We start from the raw sequence: 9,130 nt of genomic DNA, 5'->3' as shown, positions 1-9,130 counted from the left end.
GGGACATGAGTATTAGCACTCGTTTTTGGACACAGATTGGCTTCACATAGTTCACATACGTGCTATGGTCACCCACAACATACTTTGTGTACCAGCATGAGTCAAAGCGCATTAGCTGTTGATCGCGCACAGTTCCGCATTATTTATTTATTTACAGGCGGTTCGCGCACGCGCAATGGTTAGTCTATGGGTCTCCACGAACAAATCTCTCCCTACTACAGCGTTATGCTCACACATGCGCAGTAACATTTCCCTTTGCCTAGATGCACCCTCGACTGGCTCGGCACCACGTGACAGGAGTCTCAGTACCCTGACACTTCAACTTTTCACACACACATGCACAGTAAGCACTGCCTACGTGGCAGGAGTGCTACAGCGTTCTTGCTGTCATCTGACAGCCTGGTTTCTTTGGGCAGCTCCTGTATACAGCATTTAAGTGATTAATACATTAAATCATATGTTGCACCTGTTTGTATTGGCTGCTTAGGGTATATATATATGTGTTATGACTCACTCTGTTTGTTCATCACCTTGAGAAAGGTCCCGTGTGGAGGACCGAAACGTTGGTTTATATGTCACACTAAATACAATTTTTTTGACTACCTTCTGGAGTGCTGCCTCTGATATTCGCTCAAACGGTATCGTATAGCCTATTTGATTTATATAGGATTTGCACCCACCTATATCTACCCAACGGAGTGCCTTGTTATATATATATATATATACAGTGCTTGACAAATCACCCAAAAATCTACTTGCCGAACCAAAAAATCTACTCGCCACCTAGTCTCGCCCCCAACACCGCCCCCAGTCCTGCCCCCAACCCTAGTCCCACCCCCAACCCAGCTTTAAGATAAAATATATAAATAAAATACATTTAATAAATTCCTAGTCAGAACAACATAAATGTATTTATTGTTTTACATTATACTACAATTAGTCCTTTTTACGTGTGTGTGTGTGTAAATGTCGGATCTAGAAATAAAAGCCAGATGTGAATGACTAGTTTCCTGAACCCCTTAGCCAGTGTCTGTACTGTACGTCCCTGCTTCACAATATCTAAAGCAGCAATCCCGCCTGGGATCTTACCTGATCCGCAGTCCCTCAATGTCCAGGTACCCACATTCCCGCAATGTTATACATTGGAGGGGAGGGTTTCCCTACCTGTCTTCTGGGTTAGGGGGGGTTTCGATGTCTTCCGTGTGAAGCTTGAGTCAGATCTGGAAGAAAGCAGTATAGGTTATTTCGGTGTAGTAGAGAGCAGTTAAGATATATAGGGTAAATAAGAGATCCAGATCCAGAGTGTGAGACAGACATAGAGTGTGGGTGAGAGACACAGAGAGAGACACAGAGAGAGGTTGAGAGAGAGAGGGTGAGAGAGAGAGGGTGGGAGAGAGAGGGTGAGAGAGAGGGTGAGAGAGAGAGGGTGAGAGAGGAGAGACAGAGAGAGAGGGCGAGAGACAGAGAGATTGGGTGGGGGGGGCTGATTGGGTGGGGGGGTGGTGTGACTGATGGGGTGACGAGATTGGGTGGTGGGGTGACACTTCTGGTATCACACACACACGCACACGCACACGCACACGCACACACACACACACACACACACACACACACTCACACACACACACACACACACACTCACCCATGCACACACACACACGGGACAGGGGGAAGAAGAGAGGAAAGGCTGCGCGACCGAGCACCACCAGACATAGAGTGTGGGTGAGAGACACAGAGAGAGACACAGAGAGAGGTTGAGAGAGAGAGGGTGAGAGAGAGAGGGTGGGAGAGAGAGGGTGAGAGAGAGGGTGAGAGAGAGAGGGTGAGAGAGGAGAGACAGAGAGAGGGCGAGAGACAGAGAGATTGGGTGGGGGGGGCTGATTGGGTGGGGGGGTGGTGTGACTGATGGGGTGACGAGATTGGGTGGTGGGGTGACACTTCTGGTATCACACACACACGCACACGCACACGCACACGCACACACACACACACACACACACACACACACACTCACACACACACACACACACACACACTCACCCATGCACACACACACACGGGACAGGGGGAAGAAGAGAGGAAAGGCTGCGCGACCGAGCACCACCAGACATAGAGTGTGGGTGAGAGACACAGAGAGAGACACAGAGAGAGGTTGAGAGAGAGAGGGTGAGAGAGAGAGGGTGGGAGAGAGAGGGTGAGAGAGAGGGTGAGAGAGAGAGGGTGAGAGAGGAGAGACAGAGAGAGAGGGCGAGAGACAGAGAGATTGGGTGGGGGGGGCTGATTGGGTGGGGGGGTGGTGTGACTGATGGGGTGACGAGATTGGGTGGTGGGGTGACACTTCTGGTATCACACACACACGCACACGCACATGCACACGCACACACACACACACACACACACACACACACACACACACACACACACACACACACTCACACACACACACACACACTCACCCATGCACACACACACACGGGACAGGGGGAAGAAGAGAGGAAAGGCTGCGCGACCGAGCACCACCATAACTGCTCCGCTCGCCCCCCCGTGACCATCTCCCTCCCTGTGCGAGCAACCACGGGACCGGGGGGAAGCGGAGACAAAGGGGGTACCATCTACTGCCCCACGTGGGGATCGGGGGGAAGCGGGGACCAGGGGGAAGAGGGAAGTAAGTGGGAACACCTCCGTGCGGGAAGCCGGGGGAAGTGGGGTGTGGGGAGAGAAGGGGGGAACACCCCCGTTACCATCTCCCGCCATGCACGGGAAGCCAGGACCAGGGAGAGAAGGGGGGAACAACCCCTGCTTCCATCTTCTGCCACGCGCGGGCATCTGGGGGGAAGCAGGGACCAGGGGGAAGTGTGGAGTAAGGGGCAACACCTCCACTCTGCGTGGGAAGCCAGGGTAACCGGGGACCGGGGAGAGACGGGGGAACAACCCCGCTTCTATCTCCCGCCACGCGCGGACAGCCGGGGAGAGAAGGGGGGACAGGGGGCTGGAACACCCCGCTACCACCAGTCAGCCACGGGGACCGGGGGCTGGAGATGGGGGACCATAGGAGCAGGAGGAGCAGCAGGAGGAGGAGGAGCAGCAGCACTCCAATTACTTACCCCTGCAGAGAAGGAAGGGCTCCATTCCGCGTCATGCCCTATTGGCCAATCAGCTAGGGGGAGTGAGGATATCTGAGAGTAAACTCTGAAAAGACTGATGCTGCAAATTGTGCACATATAATATCTACAACGTATCACGAGAGAAATATGTAAATGAATCCTTAATGCGCTCCCGATCAGTGTCCCAAAAAAAAACATCCATAATAGGCATGTAAGTGAGTGAGACTGTGTCCCCAGGGAGAGGAGTACTCACAGTGTTGGGTTCAAGCTCCAGAGTGATGATAACGGTGTTGCCGATCAGGTGCGCAGAGAAGCGTGCTCCAGCCAATGGTAATAGCAGTTAAAGAGAAAGCATCAGGCGGTTCACAGCTACCGTAGGGGCACAAAACTGGTTGCCAAACGCAATCAAATAAAAAGGTTGTTTATTAAGTGCATGTACATCAAATCTTCTGCTACAGAGAAAAACTCTGACGCGTTTCGTCCACCTATAGGGACTTTATCAAAGAGTTGATAAAGTCCCTTTAGGTGGACGAAACGCGTCAGAGTTTGTCGAGCACTGTATTATATATATATAATCAAAAAATAAATAGATGATACCGTTCTGTGGCTAACAAAATGCTTTTATTTGTGCGAGCTTTCGAGATACACTGATCTCTTCTTCCGGCGATGTTACAATCATATATATATATATGTGTGTAACCCTGTTTCCCCCACCCAATCTCACACAGGGTGTCCTAGGGTATCTAAAGCTCAGGCTACATGTCTCTGTCACAGCAGACAGTTGCACAGCAGGCTGTCCTCCTTAGGATATCCCTGACACCACTCCAGGCCTAGGGCCACCCAGAGAGGGTCTAGCTCTTCCCCTACCCCCTAAGCAGGGTAGGAGGTATGGGGTGTGCACTCTCCCTCCCCGGAGGGAGGCCTCAAGCTAGCCAGTCCTGGCAGCTCGTCTATGCTACCAAATCTCAAAGACCCCACTCACTGACTGACTGACTCTGACTGATTAGAAAGTGGCCATACCCTAAGTAGTTCCAACAGGCACCACACCTGTGTCTCTTGATTGGACACATAGTCTGGTGACCTGCCTTCACAGCCTCAGTGTACTACCTGACGTGGGGAAACCATGATTACTCCTGGCAAACCTGCCCTTACGCAGGGATTACTGCCAGGAGGAGGATAGAAAATTAGCCCAAACTTACCAGGCTAAATCAATGTTTCATACAGTTCGAACTAATACCTTCTCAATTCACACTTGCTGATGATCAATTAATCAAGGGCATTTGAATAGCAGCACCTACCTGCTACTTAGTATCTTAATTCCTATGGAAGCAGTAAGGGTGTACTTAGTTTTTCACACATAGCTTCTCCATGTTGGTTTTATGGTTTTATTTTTGTTAAATAAATCATGACACGTGTAGTATGTCGTATTGTTGTTCCTCTGATGTTGACGTTGTATCTTAATTCCTATGAAAGCAGTAAGGGTGTACTTAGTTTTTCACACACACAAACACATATATATATATATGTAAACACAAAAAGACAAGAACATCCCAAATTAAGTACTCTGATCATGAAAAAATAATTTGAATCAAAAAAGGTTTATTAATCATGGACTAGAAAAACAATTGAAACACAATAAAAAAGACATACATATAAAAACAATACCAGACGGGGAAAATACAGTCGAGACTCAAATCCCAAAAATGCTATATGCACAAATCCCCACAAAGTGGAAACCCAGATGTGAAAGGGTGCGGGAGGAGGATCCTGACATTCACAGAGGGAATCAAAAGATCCCGCTATGAATCATGACCGGCCGGTCCCCACATATAACCACTGAGAGGAATAAAGAGATGTATTAACCTTTAAAGGTGGTGAGCAAGCTAGGGGCAGAATAACCGCACAAACACAACAAGTGTACCCCCCTAATGGAAGTGCAAAAGAAAGCTACTGCCCACACAGATAGAGATGTGTCCACCTGGGATTAGAGAAACACAAAATCAACCCACACAGATACACAGGGAACCCACATGAATAGGAGAATATAACTCATGAATGTAGAAATAATGGGGTGAACAGGGTATGTACTGTAGGATGCAGCTGGGAGGAATAGAATCATCTCCCACTAATGTAGGAGGTGGGCTGAGGATAAAGCCGTTAATAACGGGAGGCAGGTATGATGAAAAAGTAATGCAGAGAAAGTCAGAGTTCATATCACCATGTAAGAGTCCCGCGCCTCTACTCAAATCATCCGGTATCCTTCTACAGTAAAGCCACGATGAGGCAGGAACACGCAGACCACCAACACCATCCTGAATGAGCTGTGATCAGCCTCACGACTGCATCCCTTGTCAGGAAACTCCGATACTGTTTCGCCACTACGGACTTCTTCCGGGAGTGTAATTGCTGTTGCGATGTTGCGACTTAGCAAAATTAAAGTGCCGATCTTAAAGTGACATCATAGACCGGCTGTTTTCACTTCTGGTTAGATCCAAACAGATCATGGTGTCAGGTTACATCTAGAGCTCACACTGAGAAGCCTGAACACTTGTAGTGGTGCATGCCCAAGCTGTCTAATACATGGTATGCCCCAAAGCTGTGCAAGCCTAAAACTTAAGCAGAGACGATCATTAAGGGACATAAAACAGACAGCATGAGATAGATGGTCATGCATATCACCCCCACCAAACCACACATATAATAGCTAACCGTGCACGTGCCAAGACAGGGTCAAAAAATTAAAAATGAAAGAAAAAAAGAAAAGAGAAAAACACCATAAGATATATAAAAACACTCAATACAACACAAAAAACACAGAGGTAAATAAAAGGTAAATAAAACAAACCAGAGAAGTACAGCTACAGAAAAAAGTTAGCATGAACTTAAAAGGTCTGAGTTAGCAAAAATCCCAGAGTACAAAGACCCAAAGCAGACATGCATATACACTAAGAGAGGAAGATCTAGAGAAACATTGCCTACCCCATGTAGTCATTGAGTCCCTGACGCATAAGTGAACCCAACTGTGTAATCCCCCTACATTCTTTTTTAAGCAAGTTTTTCTCTAGATCTCCCCCTCTGATCCCCAATGACACCCTATCAATGGCAAATGCGGTCAAAACCGAGGGATCAGAATTGTGTATAGACATATAATGACGTGCAACACTGGTGATCTTCCTACCAGCCAAAGTATCACGAGATGCGTTTTTGATATTCCGAACATGTTCTAGAATTCGGAATCACAATTCTCGCGTGGTCATACCCACGTATATTAGTCGGCAGGGGCAGCTCATGTAGTAAATCACTCCCTTAGATTTACAGTTCAGAAAGAAGTGAATATCAAATTCCTTTATTCCTGTACTGGCCTTAAACTTGGACGTTTGAGACATGTGCTGGCAATCCGAGCACATGCCACATTTGAAAAAACCCTTCCTGATATTTTGGTTAAGAATAGTGCTGGAGGGAGTAGGAGGGTAGTGACTCCTAAACAGTTTGTCTCTCAGGTTAGGAGACCTCCTACTCGTTAAACTAACAGAGCTGCCCAAAACCGAACTTAGGTCTGCATCGGATAGTAAAATATCCCAGTGCTGATTAATGATCCTCCTCAGATTTGCCCATTGACAATTGTATGTTCCAATGAAATGGATCGTGGAGTCTCCAGATCCCAGAGCTTTCAGAAGGGAATTCCTGTCCCTGTGTAAACTGGTCTGGAATCCCCGACTGATTTGAGTTTGACTGTATCCACGATCCTTAAAGCGCTTTTTTAGTTCTTTTGCCCGTACTCTAAAAATTCCATCAGTGGAACAGTTACGCTTTAAACGCAAAAATTCACTTGATGAGCCGGGCGTGAACTGGATGCGTGTAATACAGAATTAGTAGCTGTTTTTTTCCTGTGTATATCTGTAACGATACAGCCATCCGGATCTATGCTAATCTGGAGATCTAGAAACTCCACAGTCTTTTTGCTCCATTGTGTGGTGAGTTTGATGTTGTACCCACTGTGGTTGAGAAGGTTGACGAACACCTCCAACTCTGCAGCAGAACCCTGCCAGAGAATGAAGATGTCGTCGATATATCTCAACCACAGCAGGACATGGCTGGTAAGAAAAAGATTATTGTCTGTAAACACCACCTCCCTTTCCCACCACCCCAGGAAAAGATTTACATAGGAGGGTGCCCAGGTTGCACCCATCGCCGCTCCCCTGACTTGAAGGAAAAATAAATTCTTGAAAACAAAATAATTGTATGTGAGTATAAATGATAAGAGCTGCATGAGCGTGTCTACAAGGCTGGAACTCAGACTCTGCATCGACAGGAAGTATCTGGCGGCGTGCAATCCATCCTGATGTTGAATGCATGTATAGAGACTCTCTACATCACACGTCACCAGAATTGTCTCCCCATCAACCATCACCTGGTCCAGCCTTGATAGCACATCCATTGTATCACGGATGTATGATGAGAGGCTCTCTACTGATGTACATAGAAAGCAGTCAAGAAAACGGCAGATGGGCTCAGACAGCCCCCCTATTCCTGAGACAATCGGTCGTCCTGGGGGGGTGGGAAACGTTCTTGTGGATTTTAGGCAATAAATATAGGGTAGGAACCACAGCATGTTTTGAAATAAGACCTTCATAGTTACGTTTCGTCAGAGAACCAATTGTAAACGCCTCCAAAAGAATCTTATCGATATATATATATCAAAGAATGACCTAGGCACAATAAAACGCATAGAAGGAGGGGGGAGGAAACAACATAGAGGAGTATAGTATGGCCAAATAAGAAGAAATTAAGGTGGTAAAATATGCACTCAGAATTAGTAGGATTATTAATGCCTTTATCCCATTTTAGGGTCTGTCAGGATCCGTGATCAGCGCCGCACACGGCGCACTCAGTGCTCACCTCAAACCGTGATCGCCCCCTATGGGTCCTGGGACTAGCTGCAAGGCTAGGGGCACGCGCACATCCAGACTCTGCCCACGCAGCAACATCATCAGTGTAAGGCGCGCGGTCGACGCGCACGAGCCGCGTCATCTCTCTGGTTCTGGGTTCTCTTGAGGTGCCTCATTCTGCCTTGTCCTAATTGGTCCCAGTATGCCTTATATGCTCACCGGCCCACTGGCTCATCAGCTGAGCATAAACCTTCCTATGTGCAAAGTGTTCGCTACTATCTTGCCTCCACAGTCTTGTCTTGGCAAATCTTCCGGGACTCCACTCTTCTGTTATCCTGACATCGGTTACCAACGACGATCTGCACCTCTCCATCCCGACCACAGCAATGTTCCTGCTCCTCTCCAACACTGACCTTGGTAAAGTACTACAAAGATCCGCTCCTCTCCAATCCAGACCACAGCTAAGTACCTCCTACGATCAGCTACTCTCGAACACCGACCTCAGCAAGTATTAATGGCCATCCAGACCTCTCCTACCCCCAACCCGGCTACCTCGACAAATCTACACTCCAGATGCGCCCACGTGGCTGTGAGTTGGTATTATATCAAATCGTTACAGTATGCCCAGCCCTACAAACATGGACCCCGCTGAGGTGGGGCAAGTCTTGAGCACGCACGCCAGCATGTTTTCGAAAATCGATAAATATTTTGAACAAAAATTACCATTGCATGGAATTATTGCATCAGAAACTAATTTCTCTTACTGACCGTTACAAGCCCCTCTTCCTAGTCCTGTCGCTTTGGGGCCTTCTGCTGCTACTGTTGCTTCATGTCCTCCTCCTTTACACCAACTTCGCACCCCCAACCATTGTGGTGACCCCCATGGGTGCAGAGGCTTTTTGAATCAATGTTTCATACAGTTCGAACTAATGCCTTCTCGATTCACACTTGCTGATGATCAATTAATCAAGGGCATTTGAATAGCAGCACCTGCCTGCTACTTAGTATCTTAATTCCTATGGAAGCAGTAAGGGTGTACTTAGTTTTTAACACAAAGCTTCTCCATGTTGGTTTTATGTTTTTTTTTGTTAAAAAATTAATCATTACACGTGTAATATGCCATGTGTTGTTGTTCCT

This window comes from Ascaphus truei, chromosome 1 (assembly GCF_040206685.1).
Source record: "Ascaphus truei isolate aAscTru1 chromosome 1, aAscTru1.hap1, whole genome shotgun sequence".
NCBI classification, from domain to species: Eukaryota; Metazoa; Chordata; class Amphibia; order Anura; family Ascaphidae; genus Ascaphus; species Ascaphus truei.
Note: the sequence above shows the minus strand (reverse complement) of the source record.